This window comes from Pelodiscus sinensis, chromosome 8, assembly GCF_049634645.1.
Source record: "Pelodiscus sinensis isolate JC-2024 chromosome 8, ASM4963464v1, whole genome shotgun sequence".
Classification (NCBI taxonomy): Eukaryota; Metazoa; Chordata; order Testudines; family Trionychidae; genus Pelodiscus; species Pelodiscus sinensis.
In genome coordinates this window covers 3,853,395-3,869,532 of record NC_134718.1, presented here as the reverse complement: position 1 = coordinate 3,869,532, position 16,138 = coordinate 3,853,395, and the positions used below count along the sequence as shown (strand labels likewise).

At 50.7% G+C, this 16,138-nt stretch overlaps 2 protein-coding genes across 2 annotated transcripts in view; one reads left to right on the top strand and one right to left on the bottom strand.

Annotated features, from left to right (window-relative positions):
* The window catches only part of SEC24C (SEC24 homolog C, COPII component), a 106,273-nt gene that overhangs the window by 20,285 nt on the left and 69,850 nt on the right, over positions 1 to 16,138 (top strand). The window lies entirely within an intron of this gene.
* Positions 1 to 16,138, bottom strand: part of SYNPO2L (synaptopodin 2 like) — a 41,186-nt gene that overhangs the window by 6,259 nt on the left and 18,789 nt on the right. The gene's annotated exons all lie outside the window — the stretch shown is intronic.

Genomic DNA, 16,138 nt, shown 5'->3' with positions numbered 1-16,138 from the left:
ACCCCTGGGAAGCCCTGTGGGAGGCCTGGCACACAGACTCGTCCTTCCCTTTCCAGAGCTTTGTTTCCCGGAGGAATGGAGGCAGGCGGTCCCAGCACGGAGCCAATGGCTCTCCCGTGGCCTCTTGCCTGTGCCCAGCCTGCATGGAGTCTATGGTCAGCCAGGCCAGAAAGACTTCTGCACAGGCTTTCCCCTTGCCCTCGCTGCTGAAAAAGCCAACACCTGTTGGGGCCTTGGCCGAAAACACAGGCTCGTCATTTTCCACCATCTCTGCCAGCCAGCTGCCAGCAAAGCTTCTGGGATGGGACGGTGTGTTCTTTGCCCCCGGTGCAAGGTGAAGGGGGAGCTCTGAACCCAAGGGCAGCTGAGAGAGGAGAGTTCTTAGGCACCACTTGGGACCTGGACTCAGCAGAAGCCAGAAGGAAAAAGGGTCCCCAAGAGATTTCTCTTTCCTTTTTTCTTGCTCCTGACCCGTTCCACTGGGGGAAAGGCCTTTGCCTGCCTCTCGTCTGCCCTGCGTCCCTTTAACGGCAGCCTCCACACTTCAAGCAGCCACACCTTCCACTAGCTTGTGGAGTAACTGCCCAGCCCCTTCCCCTGGCTGTCCTTGGAACCGCAGCATTCCTGCACCCCACACACAGCCGAGGTAGCAGGGGAGGGCACCAATGCACTGCTGGGGATGCTGCTACTTCTCCCCGGACATGAGCTGTGCAGCTGCCCCAGTCCTCACCTTGGGCTGCTCTGCTGCAGGGCTTTGTGGCACCAGGGAAGAGCAGTTGTGGCCAAATTAGCCCACAACGTGAGGCAGCAGTGGGCACAGAACTTCCTAACAATGATCCCAATGACTCCTCGTGGCCCTTTGGATCACCCCCTTTCCCACCCTGACAGCCCCTTCTGCAAAGTTCACAAAGCTGCCACAAGTGTCATTGGTCTGGGCACTCCAGGTTACGCCATTCAGGAGCATCGTCCGCTCACTGCAGGCTGTTAAAACAGGTCCAGGAATGCCAGAGGGGGTTGCATGCATGGAAGCTTTCAATGAATACAATGGAAGACTCCTCCATAGGTTTCCCTGGACCATTTCATAATCAACATCAAGGCTCCAGGATAGCTAGTCAGGCAGCTCCAGCCGTAGGGCCAACAAGGAAAAGATCAGCTCAGCGGTTCCCAACCTTTGCCAGATGGGACCTACCCATTCTGACAATTCAGGAAGACTTGGTGACCCAGGGCAGTTAAAAAAATGTGTGAATGGCTCCTTAAGAGCCACCTGGGGAGACACTTGGTGACCCTTTTGAAATGTAACGGTGACCCCTATTTGGGTCCCGAACCATAGGTTGGGAAACCCTGCCACATCTTTTCCATCCATGTGCGGAATAAATGTTTTTATCTGCTCCGAGGCATGTGCAAATGTGCACCACCACTAGAAACACAAACATAGCTCTGGGAGCTCTGCTAATCAGCTGGGCACATTTGAATTTCTCCCGATCATCGCCCAGCTGAGAGGGAGCCAGCCCTCTCCCTTGTGCAGCGAGAGGGCTGGTAATTATGAGGAGAGATGCCAGTCTGCTAAAGGGAAAAGAACAGGTGCCACTTTTGCACCGGCAGGCGCTGAGCTAGGAACCCTTCCCCCCACTCTTACAGAGTGGGTCAGTTCAGCGTCGTTGAATCAAGACTCGCTGTTCACTTTCGCTCCCTGCGACTTGGTGCTCGCCTGGCTTTGCCCTTCTGGACCCGGCCGTGACCCAGGGCAGCTGTCACACCTGAGTTTTCTTTCAGGAAATGAGCTAGCCTCACTGTCCAGAACCACTCGCCTTGGGTGGGGGAGACATCTGGCAAATGGTGGGTGCAGGCACAGGTGACAGGTGAAGTCTTGGCTCTGGAGTGTGGGGCTGTAAGCCATGGGGAGGCTGAAAGGTCTCCAGGGTGCAATTCACCAGCACCGGGCCCTGCCTCAGTAACAATTTCCAGATTCAGTTTCCCACCAGTCACAAGTGGCCAGTGCATCTCGCATCATTCTGAGATCCCAGCCTCCTCTGGGCTCGCTAGAGCTGGACTCCCTGAGCTTCGAGGTTCCTTGGCCCCTTATGGCTGCTTGTTCAGCCCCGTCCCGACACCTTGGCTTCCTGCCCACCCCTCAGTTCCTACTGCCCGGCTAACCACAAGAAAGCACTTTGCTTCCCCATCCTCCCCGGCACAATGGTCCAAGGATCCAAGTCACAACGGTGAGACAGACACAAGAGGGAAATGCTCCTCTGGCTACGCACAGCGCCTGGCGAGGAGAGCAGAGGTAGGAAGGAAGGTCTGTACCTGCATAGGGCTGATCCAAGCTCTTGAAAGCAGCATCCAGGCCCGGAGACTCGGGCATGTCAAACAGTCCATTTAACTCGCAGCTCTCCATAGGGAGAGAGGCAGAGTGGCTCCCTGCTGGAGCAAAACCAAAACTCTCAAGTGTCCAAGCCCTGTGCTATCAGCTCCACAAGCCTTTTAAAGCCTCTCTTTTGTCTCTTCGGCACTGCTGCCCAAAGCATGAGGTCACCCGCTCTATTTTTGGTCTCTGAGCTTCATTTCTGGGCAGCGTGATGGACATTGTCACCTGCCACTTACACTCTCTCCCCTCCTCTTTCCACCCTCTCTAGCCTGGGTTTAAAAATAAGAAACTATGCTGGCTACTGGCAATCTTTGTGCAAGCGTCAGACAATGAACCGTGATTCCGGCCCTTCTTTGCGAAGCATTCGTAGCAAACGTACTAGTTTCTGGACCCATCCTTGGGTGGCTGCTCCCAGTCCCCCAGCATGAGGAGTGGGAGAAATGCCCACAAAAGGAGGGGTCCATTCCGCAAACACTCAGAGACCATGTTCTCAGATCAAGACAAGGAGGGAGAGCTGCTCTTTTCCTGTGTGTATCACTGTGCCCTAGGAGAGCCAACCCAGGACAGGGATTGGGACTACGTTGACAGAGGGGTGGCATGGCACCTCCTGCCTGTATGTTCATGGTTGAGTATGGGAGACCACGAATGGATTGGCTGCAGGGGGGTTGTTACCTAAAGGGCTGAAGGGTATTGGTACGTCCGTTGGAAGGGCCAAGGAATGGGACTAGAAGCAAGGCCCTGGATGCACAGACTGGGGTGTCTTGGCAGAGCTGTGCCAATGCCTGGCGCTGGAGCGAGGAGGGGGATGTGGGATAGAATTGGGTTAGAATAATGAGAGGACCAGCTGGGCCTGGGTAGTGGGGGTGGGGTAGGGAGTGATGTGCAGGCCAGAGCTGGAGTTTGTTTTCAAAGCAGGGTGGCGGTGGCTTCACAAAGCTCTCCACACTAGGAATGTAATAGTGGAGTTGATTAACTGATAAGCAAAAGCTTATAGGTCAATGCTACAGACCACACAAATTCCCCTCTTCCCCTCACCCTGGCAGTACATTTTTTAGCTGTTTTTTAAACTGGCTCCCCTCGCGGACCAGCTCCCACCTGGCGCCCCGCACTGCTGCCTCTGATACAGTGGCTGCTGGCCCCACCCCCAGGGACTGTAGAATAGTCGACTAATCAATAAAATGTCTGGAGTTACTCGACTATTCAATTAACCGATATTGAACATCCCTACTCCACACTGCAGCTCAACTCTCTGTTAAAAAGCCTTGCCAGGCAATCCTCCTGTCACAGCCAGAGATTTAGCACCGCAGTGCCCCAGGAAGCAGGCAACTCCTCTCTAGTATTCGCACAATCAGAGTAAAGGCCAAGGAACTGGCCGAGCTCATGAAGTTCAGGGAATGGGAGCTTGGGAAGTTTGATCCCTGAAGAACAGATCTGCTCTAACAAACCTGGGCTCTCGGAGCATGATCAAACAATAGCATTTAATTCTCTTCTGTGCATTCAGGAATAAAGTATTTTAGGGAAAAGTCCTATAGAATCTCTTAGGCTGTGTCTAGACTGGCAAGTTTTTCCGCAAAATCAGATGATTTTGCGGAAAAAACTTGCCAGCTGTCTACACTGGCCGTTTGAATTTCCGCAAGAACATTGTCGATCTCATGTAAGATCATCAGTGTTCTTGCGGAAATACTGTGCTGCTCCCATTCGGACAAAAGCCCTCTTGTGCAAATCATTTGCGCAAGAGGGCCAATGTAAACAGCACAGTACTGTTTTCCGCAAAAAAGCCCCGATCGTGAAAATGGCAATCGGGGCTCTTTTGCGGAAAACCGTGTCCAGATTGGCCACGGACGCTTTTCCGCAAAAAGTGCTTTTGCGGAAAAGCATCCTGCCAATCTAGACGTGCTTTTCCGAAAATGCTTTTAACAGAAAACTTTTCCGTTAAAAGCATTTTCGGAAAATCATGCCAGTGTAGACGTAGCCCTAGAGCATGGAAACCTCTTCAAGCCATTTTAACCAACCCATGGGTGTCTGTAGCAGGGATCTTGTTCCCTTTCACAGTCAAACAGACAGTTGAACCATTCTACAGGAGGGATATAGTGCCACTCTATAGGTTTTGAGAGTTAATTTCTATAGAGCCCTTTTAGTTAATTTCTATTGTAGAGCAGATAGACCTTGGCCATCAGCACGAGGGATAGAACCTGCCATCTTAGGGGCTAAAATTACGTTCCTCTACCATCTGAACTCAAAACCCAGGGCTCTCCGCTAAGTCTGTTAAGGTTCCCCAGGGTTAGCACCTGGCAGGCCGCTGCCACCATATTTACCTGCGCTTCCCAATGGCCATAGATCACCATCCCCAGCCACTGAGAGCTGCTGGAAGCAGTGTCCAGTTCTGCGCCACCTCCCATGGCTCCTTTTGGCCCGGAACAGCAACCGGAGACCAACGGGAACTGCAAGTGGCCATACCTGCGGAGGTGCAGGTAAATACAGTGGCAGCAGCCTGCCAGGAACTAACCCCAGGGAACCACTGCCATTTAATTGCCCCACCCAGCACTGTAGAATGCTGATTTGTTCTGATTCTTTAGAAATATTCTATAAGGACTAGCTTATGCAAGCTTGGCACTGATCCTGCAGAAAAATCATCTTTACTACCCTGAAATCAGTGGAACTACTTGCTGTACTAAAGTTAAGCATATGCGGAAATCATTGCAGGATTGCGACTTAAGAACAAAAGCAAGTGAAAACAAAAAACAGCAGAACCATTCACATACCTAAAACTGTTTGCCATAGACTAATTAGACTTAGTGAGAGCTATTATTGAAAGAGACCCAAGTCCTAAAAAGCTTTATGAAGTATTCTCCATAAAAAGTGGGGTTTTCCCACCAAAGCTCATGATACCATCTACATGTTTTGTTAGTCTTGAAGTGCTACTAGACTATTTGTTGTTTTTTAAGTTTTTCTATAAAAGAAGGCAGGTATACTGCTACGATCAGAAATGGGAATCTATTCTTGTGTGATTTAGTAATTATGGACAGCTGCTCTTTCATGTGGTGTCCCCTGGAATTCTATTTCCCAGCTATTTCTGTTTCTGAAGGTCATTTTTCCAGAGCTGATGTTGGAGATAACTCACTCACTTAGTCATTAGAGGTCGTGGAAACTTCATGTTCTTTACACTTCAGGTTATTTCAAAATATGATTTTGAATAGGTTCCACTGGACTCCAATGCTTTTCTGTATTCACTGCCGGCTTATCAACCCACAGCTAGTGTTGGAGTTGCAAACAATCAGTTTATAAATAAGGACTATGTTAGTTTCTTTAAATTAAAGGCATCACTCTTAGGACAAAAAAAGCTCTTTCCTCAATCCTAGGTATTGGAACACAACCATCAAAGATGGTTTACTGATTTAAGCTCTCAATCAGCAAAGGTTTTAAAATATGCTTCACTGTGTGCTTGTGCTTAAGTCTGTCCTTATTTGGCAAAGCACTAACCCATATGCTTAAATTCTACTGAAGTCATACTTCAGCGCATATTTAAAATTCAGTCTATACTTAAGTACTTTGCTAAATCAGGTCCTTAATACTGTGAGGGTCCAGATTTTCAAGTCATCAGTGATTTTTAGGAGTTCAATTTGAGAGACCACCTGAGGGGGCCCTGGTTTTCAGGGACACGGTGCTCAGCCCTTTCTGCAAATCAGCCTTTATTAATGTATAGTCCAAGGCACTACTCACTTTGGAAACTCTTGGCTCGGAAGACTTAAGACCCAACTAACCTTCTGTGCCAGTAGGTGAGAGTTATAACCAGAGCGGGAGCAAAGGCATCTCCATTTCTTGCAAAGTCCTGTGAGCCTTGCTATTTCTCCCTGGAGCCCTGAACTATCTGGGGGAGATGCTGCTCCCTCGGGCCAGGTCCCTCCCGTCAGAAAGTGCCCGCCTCACTGGCTGGATGGCAAAGTGCTCCCCACTTCAGAAAACTGCATGTGTGGCCAGCTTTGCCTCCCCAACACTTTGCTCTCAGCATCCCCCGGGCTACAACTGGGGAGACTTTCTTCTTGCGAGGTTCATCGCTGCCGTGGCTCACTGGAGTAGCACAAAGCAGCCAGAGCCCAGCAGCGAGTCTGGCTTTTGCATTTTTTGTGCTTGCACCGCATCACTGATGTGTCCCCTCATCTGCAATGTTGTTGTAACCACGTGGGCCCCAGGTTACATGAGAGACAAGTGGGTAATAGCTCTGGTTGGACTAACTTCCCTTGGTGAAAGAGAGACGCTTTCGAGCTACACAAAGCAGGTCTGGAGAAAAGCTCCATCTGGCTCAAAAGCGTGTCTCTTCCAACAACAGAAGTTGGTTCAGTAAAGATATGACCTCCCCCACCATGTGTCTCTCATATTCAGGGTGTCATTCACTGGAACCCCAGCCCCTCCTCAGGGGAACTATAGCCAGCTATCCTCGCTGCCTGTAGCTGTGCATTTGATTAGTCCCGAGTCTCGTTGCATTTGATTGACTTCAGCCCATTTCTCCCATGTCAGGCTTCCTGCTACATTTAAATAGCCCGTCCTCCAGGGAACCAACTGCGCAACTCCTTCGCATGCTGCTACATGCACCGGCCTCGCCTCTCCATACTGCACGCCAGTCACCAAAATGAGTGTTAGTGTTATTGACTGTCCTTAGCGGTTAAGCGCAGTGTGCTCAGGACTGCAAAAGAATCAAGTAAAACCCTGCCCAGAAGAGATTGCAATGCCCATGCTGGAGTGGGAGGTGTAATTTCCAGCACAGGTGGACATACCTGTGCTAGCTCCGATTGAGCGACTGCACTAAAATGGGCAAGCAAGGAGCCAGCCTTTCTGAGTACAATCCCATCGGAAACCGCAGGTACTTATTCAGGGTGGCTTGCGTGTCCTGCAGCCATGGCTAACCTGCTATTTGTCACTTGCTAGTGTGATCTGAGCTAATGTGGATATGTCTATGTGAGCTGTAAATTATACCTCCCACTCTCCCACAGGCAGACCCACGTGCTGGGAGAAGTGGGGACATGCTGAGTTAAAGTTCTGTTTGTTGTAAACCCTCCTCTCTTCTGCAGTCAAGAATATGGAGGTGGAGAGGACATTTGCTTGAGACACATGAGTGTCCAATGGCCGCGAGGGAGACAAGGCAGAAGTAGTACTATCGCACCCGGAACGGACACTGGCAGGACTCCAGTCCAAACCCCCTCCCAGCCAGACATCATGAGCCGTTAATAACTATTCTCTCTATTCTATTCTTAGTCAATTGTGTAGCACTGCACAGCGGTTCTACCTAATCCACATGGCTTTCGTTGCCTTAGGAGAATGTCATGGGGAGCTGTATGAAGTATCTTACTAAGGCCAGCGTGTGCTGTGTGCACTGCATTTCCTTCAGCTGCTAAGCCTCTTCTCTTTTCACATGGCTGTTTGATCACTTTGGCTTTCCTTACTCTATGTTGCTTCTTATCTATCACCTTATTTTCTGCTGGTGCTTCCAAGCTGACTGTGTCAGTAACTTCACTGGAGCTAAACATGCTGCTCTAATTCTATTCATTGCTGCGCCTCTTTCCTAAATTGGTTCAGGAGAAGTGGTGGATCCAATAAGATACTTAGGCTACGTCTACACTGGCCAGTCTTGTGCAAGAACATATGCAAATGAGGAGTGGCAATGAATGTCGCCATACCTCATTTGCATACTTAATGAGCTGCCATTTTGCACAAAGGGCTTTTGTGCAAGAGCCGTTCTGCCTGAAAACAAGTGGCAGAATGGCTCTTGCGCAAGAGGGGGTTTTTGCGCAAGAAGGAGCAGGACAGGGACTGGAACCAGAACTGGTTAGCACCTTCCACCCCCAAACCGTACCCATTGGTCAGACAGCGCCTCGCTGAGCAACAGCACTTCTCGGTCTTAGTGACCATGTGACTGGGACCGTGGAAGAGTCACGACTGTCAGCGCTGTGGGGTGAAGCAGCAAAGCTCCTTCAAATTACTGGTCAGATGGTCAATGACCCTAGTACCTACATGCCAGTAACAGGCAGATCACACCTCAGTTAGGCTCCCCTCGCTGCAGTGGAGTGAGGCAGTTGTCACCATCCCCAGGGAATTGTACACACCCTCCACTGCATAAGGGGTTTATTTATAGGCAGCCCGCTACGCTGAATGGGGTGGCCTGTACGTCAGAGCAATGGCTAAAATAAAAGGGTTTCCTTTTCCAGTGCAGGGTGCCGTATCCTGGTGAATCCACTTAGGCAGCTGGGTCCATCTCAAGCAGAGGAGGAAATTCTCCCCACCCTTCCTCCACACCATATATAGAAAGACTTGAGTTCTAGGGGCTAAAAATAGCCTCGCAGATAAGTTTGAATTGAGATATTTGGAGGCACTTCTGCACTGACTTAAATTCCTACCACAAGATAACAAGCTGGGACCAGAGTCCTGAACTGTGTATCTGTCTTCTGCCTGCGGTTGGCACCTCTGTGAGGAAGGGTGGGAAAGTCTGAAGCTGTTCCACATCTGAGGCCATCGATAGCGTTGCTAGCAACAAAAGAAACTGTTCTAATGAGGTGAATGAGAGGAAAGAAGTTGGTGAAAGATGGATTTCAGAACAATAAAACGGTGCAAAGGTTTCCTGCAGTCTGAGGTCATAGCTATGGGCCTGCAGTCTGAGTCATATCTTTGAGCTGGGCGAATAACAAAGTTTTCAGCTTGCTAGCAATTCTGACCAAGCACAAAGTAACCGTGATTGCAGCTTAAATTGAAAAATGGTTTTCAACATTTTCAGTGCCTCAGAAAGTTGTTTTTCCCCCATTTTCAGCGCTTTTCAATGGTTTAACTAATTTTTTAATAAAAGGAAATTTCCAAGCAGTCATTTTCCATCAAACCATTGAAACATGCATTTTAAAAATATCAGTGTTGGGTGGGTTTTCCAGAATTTTTTCTCTAAACCGAGCAATTTGGCTAAATGGACACATACTAGAAACATTTTGGTGTCACTAAATCCGCATTTTTGTGTGAATATTTTTAGTTGAAAACTTTCACCCAGTTCTGCCTCTCATACAGCTTTGGAGAACCATGGAAACTTACAGACCGCTTGTGCCAGCCCCGCTGATTCCAGTCTCCGCTCCCTATCGACCTCCTTTGCTTCTTAGTCCTCTTGACTCTGCTACCACAGCCATATGTCCATTGTCCACCCTTACTATTGCCTGTGCTTCTCATCGCATAACAGGCTTGGTTCTCCATTGCTCTACACTTACAGGATCAAACCATCCACTGGTGTTAATGGGGAAACTCTATTAGCTCCTTCTGCTGTGATGAGTGAGTGTGGAACCTCTGAAAATGGGGGTGCATTTTACATCCACCTTGTACAAGTGTGAAAAGAAGCACAAGGCGCAAGGCAGCAGGTGAAGCAGACCAGTGAACAGCTACATTGGATAAATACCGCCCAGATGGAAATGACGAGAGTCTGCGTTAGAAACTGGAAGATAAGCAGAGAAGAGAGGACTTGTTAAAGACTGAGCATCACGTGGGTGAGCATTGGATCTCTAGTTATTATTTATTAATGCCCCCACTGGTCTAGATGAAGGTTTAAATGCCACTGTAATCAAATTTACCATCACCACCAGAATTGGAGGGGTAGTAAACGTGGAGAGGGGTATTGACGTGACCTATAATGTGATCTGGAAGGTCTGCATGCAGTGAGATGAGCGGAGTGGCCATGAATGTAAAGGTCTATGTGTGTCCTAGGCAGTACACAGCATAATTACAAGGCTGAGTCTGTGAAAGCCCCAGGCAAGTAGGAGATAGCAGCTGTGGCATGAGCTCTGTCCAGTGCAACACTCCTACAGAATGTGGATAAGGATTCATCTAGTCCCCTGTTTTTGGACAAGAGGCTCATCCAGGGGAGGAAATGGGGTGACTCTGCATAGCCCTGTTGCAACCACCCCTGGCCTTCTGTGTGCAGTTGGGTATCTCTGCAGCAACAGAATGAGAATGATGAATTACAGAGCAGACAAAGAAGCTGCAGCTTTAAAGGAGAGACGAGAGAACTGGAGCAACGAGAAGAATCAGAAGGACCTTCAGGGATGGGGTTGTCTGTTCACACGCTGCAGGGCAGGACAGGGGTCTGTGGCTGAAGCTAACGATGGAAGCCCTCTGACCATAAGAGCAGGTGAGCCATGGAACAGACCTCATGCCCAGCGGGCAGCAGTGTTATACAGCTTAGATACAGTGTTACAATGTGATGCGGCAATATTCTGCGAAAAGCAGGTATTTGATTGGACAATGGAAATGGTTTCCAGTAGTCTCACTGCCTGTAAGTCCAGCACTGTGCTCCCAATACGGACCCACTGAGTCATCCCCCCCACCACACACACACAGAGTCCAGTCCGCTTTTTAAAAACAGCTCAGTTCAGACCAAAATCTTGATTTGCCCCGAGGCTCCAAGTGCACCCCCCCTCCACCATCCCTGTGGGCTTTGCTGGGCTTCCAGGAGGGGGGGATCCTGCACCAGGAAAGGGCAGGTGATGTTTGCCCAAGGAAGCTAAGAGGCTTCTCAAGGGAGGGCAGCTCTAAATTGTGTATCCGCTCCCCCAGAATCAGCAGCAGCTGTGCTGAATCCAAGCAGTGTAGTAACACCGCTTTCCAGGCCAGCGCCATGTTGCTGTGGGGCTGCTCCAGCTGGCCTGAGCCCATGCAGCAAGGGGCACTGTATGCCCCTCGCAGGCCCATAGTGCGAGCGCCCATGGCAGCCAGCAAGTCCCAGGGCTCAGTCAAACCCACGAACTGTAGAATGGATTTCTTTTAGGAGTTCCCCGGTGCTCTTCACCATGGCCTGGGAACCTTTGCTGCTCCTGCCGTGCCCGCCCAGGGTTCTGTGCCCCGGGTTTGTGGCTGGTCATTGATCACACCCGTTGTGCTGAGGCCTGACCGGGCAGAAAGGTTTGCCTCCACCCTCTCAGGCAGCCCAGGAAGGGTGTGTCCACACAGCACTCTGAGCTGGAAATAAGTACGCACTTTGCGCTACCCAAATTGCATAGCTTATTTCAAAACAGCTTATTTCCTCATTTGGCACTGTCTGCACAGCACCAAATTTCAAACTAACTCGCTGTTCCTAACCCTCAAGGGTTACTGGGATGTTGGAATAAGTCGCCCATTATTTCGAAATAACGAGCTGCTTCAGTAGACACAGAGTAGCTATTTCGGCGTACTTCCAGTATCCCAAAATAGCGCTGCAGTGTAGACGTACCCTAAGAGGCCATGTGAAGTGCCAGGGGGTTCTGCTGGGGTCTCTTCCATCGGGGCTGTGGCTGAGAGAAGCCCCACCGGTGCGTATCCGGAGAGGAAGGCACTAGCTCAGTCTGCAGTAGCGCTAGGACACCCCCACTATAGCTAGCAACGTCTGCGCGTCACCTCCGGCCGTGAGTGATGATTCTGTCCTCCGAAATGCTGTGATTTGAACGTGTGGCTTTCCTGGGAGCCCTCTGTGCTGACTCTATCCTTGGAAATAAGCCCTGATGTTAAACCATTGCTCATGGCGGGCTCGCCGATCGGGTGGCAAAGAGCAGCTGGACATGCCTTTCCCAGCATTCACCTCATGCTTGTACATTATTCAAAGGGGAAAAAATAGCCTCAGTCAGGGGAGGCAGAAATGGCCTAAACAGGGATGAATTCTGCTCAGGTTATGGAGCAAACAGAGCCAGGCAAGGCCTGGCCTTGCACTATTATTACTGCCACACTGGGTCCAGGCTAAGGAAGCATCTGCCTTGTGACATTGGGGCAGAGCAATAGCTCCTGGCCCTGCCCTGAGGAGGGAGCTTAGCTTTTAGCAATCTCTTCTCGGGCAAGGAGACACGGCAGCATCTCTCTGAGAAAGGGAGAGAAACCGCTGTAGCAGTGGCCTCAACACTGACTCTCAGACTCGGCTCCCCCAGAACCAGCAGCAGCTGTGCTGAATCCAAGCGGTGTAGTAACACCGCTTTCCAGGTCAGCACCACGTTGCTGTGGGGCTGCTCCGGCTGGCCTGAGCCCATGCAGCAAGGGGCGCTGTGTGCCCCTCGCAGGCCCATAGTGCGAGCTCCCATGGCAGCCAGCAAGTCCCCGGGCTCAGTCAAACCCACAAACTGTAGGATGGATTTATTTTAGGTGCAGGAGTTCCCCTGGTGCTCTTCACCATGACCTGGGAACGCCTTTGCTGGTCCTGCCATGGAACCGTCATGATCATCTAGCCTGACCTCCTGCTTGTCACAGAGCCTCCCCCACCTCGCAATAGCTGCTAGCCTCTGGACGAGTTACTGACCTCCTCATAGCTGGTTTAAAGATGTCACGTTACAGAGAATCCACCATTCACCCTAGTTCAGAGCAGCAGGTGAGCTGGGCCTCACGCTGCAGAAAGTAACTCCCCCACCATGGTCTCTGCCAGTCTGACCCAGGGGAAACCTTCCCAACCCCAAATACGCTGATCAGTTAGACCCTGAGCATGTGGGCAAGACCGGCAGCCAGGCACCTGGGAAAGAATTTCTGTGTATAACTGTGTGCCCTCCCCTTCTTGTGTCCAATCTCCAGCCGCTGGAAATGTTTGCTACTAGCAGGAGCAAGTCTGGTGGTTAGAGCAGGAAGCTGGGAGTTGGGGTTTTATTTCCAATTTGCTGTGTGACCACAGGTGAGTCTTTTAACGCTTCTGTGCTTCCATTCCCCCATCTGTAATATGGGGGTAAAGGACTGACCTGCGGCACAGTGTGAATTAAGGTGTGTATTATCTGATTGTGCAACAGTTTGGGATTCTCGCATGACAGATGCCATTGTACAACATATTGATAGAGCTGCCCAGGTCACAGTTCTAAAGAAAGGGTGGATCTTGCCCTGTCACCATGGAAGGAGTTAAAATACTGCCTGGGTAGCAGGTAAGATGGCCAAGACTGAGGGAGGTGGAACCCAGATTTCTCCTTCCCCTTCTCCTTGCTGCTAGTTCTTGAGAGGAAATGGTAGAAGGGTGAAGGAAATAGACAAGGAAGGCCGGCGAAGAATGTAACACAGGGAGAAATGGCCTTAAGCTAATGATGAAAAAGGCAGATTTAGATCAGATGAAAGGGAAAACACACTCGTTGGAAAAGCAAGTAGAGGAGCAGCAATCAAAGGAGATCACAGAGGTGTTACCAATGGAAATGTTCAAAAGCAATGAGGATGGAGGAGCTGGCTGTCACGTTATTGGATTTTAAAGTGAGCAGACAGATCACTGCTGCACCCCGGGGGTGTTTGCCCCAGTCTGTCCAAAGGGGGCCATGTGAGGTGTCAAATGAAAGCTCATGTTCTACTGATTCTATATATGCTACTCGTGTATTTGTGTGATGTCTGTATGTGGAGTCATGAATGTGGAGACATGACTCCGGGCTGGTACTGTCAATGTTCTCTGCCTGAGACAGAGCAATGGGCCTGGACTGCCTGTTGTAAAGAAGGAATGTCTAATGAATGACTATGCTGATTAGCAGGGCCACAAGAACAATGGTTCTCAGGGTGGCCAATACACACCTGAGGAATGCGACTGGAAACCTGCAACCAGTCAGGGCATAACGGCTGCCAGCATGTGAAACACAGACAGGTCACTTGACCATGTGACCTGCTCCAGCTTGGGAGACCCCTGGAATGGATATAAAATGCCATGAGGCAGACTCCATCTTGTCTCCAATCTTGCTACTGATCCCAGATGCAGCCTCATGAGGGACAGAGAGCCGGGAAGGATTGCTGACCCATCCTGACATAGGATGGACACTGGAGACTGCTAAACTGGCAGTTTGTAACATCTCTGCTAAGAGCCTGCATCAAGAACTTGGGGTATGTCTACACTACCCCCCTAGTTCGAACTAGCGGGGTAATGTATGCATACCGAACTTGCTAATGAAGCCCGGGATTTGAATTTCCCGGGCTTCATTAGCATAAAGCCGGCGCCGCCATTTTTAAAAGCCGGCTAGTGCGAACCCCGTGCCGCGCGGCTACACGCGGCACGGACTAGATAGTTCGGATTAGGCTTCCTAATCCGAACTATCTGTACGCCTCGTTCCACTAGAAGCCTAATCCGAACTATCTAGTCCGTGCCGCGTGTAGCCGCGCGGCACGGGGTTCGCACTAGCCGGCTTTTAAAAATGGCAGCGCCGGCTTTATGCTAATGAAGCCCGGGAAATTCAAATCCCGGGCTTCATTAGCAAGTTCGGTATGCATACATTACCCCCTAGTTCGAACTAGGGGGGTAGTGTAGACATACCCTTGGTGACTGGTGCATGTAACATGTTCTCCTCAACAACCTGACTCTCACACTTTTCTTTCTTTTGTTAATAAACCTTTAGATTGTAGATTCTAAAGGATTGGCTCAGCATGACCTTGTGGGTAAGCTCTAAAGTGGAAATTGACCAGGGATTGTAGACGGAGCTTGGTCCTGCCTTGAGGGCGGGGGGCTGGACTCGATGACCTCTTGAGGTCCCTTCCAGTCCTATTATTCTATGATTCTATGATCTGTGACTTTTTCTTTGGGGCCGAGAGGGCCTGTCTGGGGTAGGTGGGATCAGGTTCTATAACCCCTCACCTGTGTGCAGGCCTGGGGCTGATGGTGGCGCAGGGAGAGCTGGGGTATCGGAGGGGTTTTGTTTGTGAGGCTTCTGGCTGGCCGGATTGGCAGCTGGAGCGCTCGGTGGGACTGGTTGTGGCCTGTTTGAAGGTCTCCAATCTGGGGCTGTAAGGAGCCCCGAGTTTGAGCAATTTGCCCTGAGCGGACGCCCTCAGCGGTGCCCAGACCCAGCTTGCTCCGTCACACTGGCCCAAGCTGATTAGACTTGGTTACTTTGGAGATCTCTTCCAGCCCCGATTCCCACGAACCCTGACAATTGCTCAGTTTGATCTATGAAGCAGGCAGAAGTTGAGTGGAAAAACTCAAAATCAGAACCAGAGAAGTGTGAGATACAAAGCTCTTGTTAGGTCACCTTGAGAATGCCTACCTTGCATTGTCTGTGGTCCTGTACTTGGCCAGCCACACTACAGTGTGGAACTGGATTTAGCCTGGCTGGGCCTGGGTCTCACAGCCATGCTGCCATTTCCGTATGGCACTGCACAGACCTTCTGATCAGGGCCTGCGGCTTGAGCTGCATCCACACCGGGAACCAGCAGGGCTTGGACCCAAGTCATAGCAGAACTCAGGCTTGGACCCATTTCCTCGCAGGGTGCTAGATCCTGGCTGCTGGGTCACTCGATTCACACTGATTTGTGAGTGGACAGAAGGGGGGTTGGGCTCAGACCTGAGTCAGAGCCAGGCCTAGTGTGTAGTGTCGATGTACTCGTCTAGTCCATTACCCAGAGGCCAGGGCAGGGTTGTTCCCTCTTGTGTATTCTCTGGTGTTTGTCCCAGTTTAAATATCTCCAGTGAGGGCATTTGGCTGCAGTTCCCCCTCGCTTCACCTCCTGGGCACGCCCATTTGCCCAGGCACGAGAAGCAATCTCCTGTACGGGAACTGGCCATCCACTGCCACGTGCAGACACATGCGCATGCCTGCGGGTGCAAACAGAGCTGCAGAGAAATCACCTCCCAAGGGGTAGGGAAGTGGACGGGCCCCCTGCGATGGCAGGGGAAGGACCAGGCGCAAGGCAATATAAGCCATTGGTACCAGGCTGTGGGGTTGGCCCTGCCCCGCAATGCTCCTTAAGCAGGAGGGCTGGGGGTGAGCCCCTTGGAGCCCATCTGCCCTGCTCCTTTGCATGGACACAGCAGTGGCTAGCGAGTGAATGGGGCTGCTTTGTCCCTAGGCAGGCTCA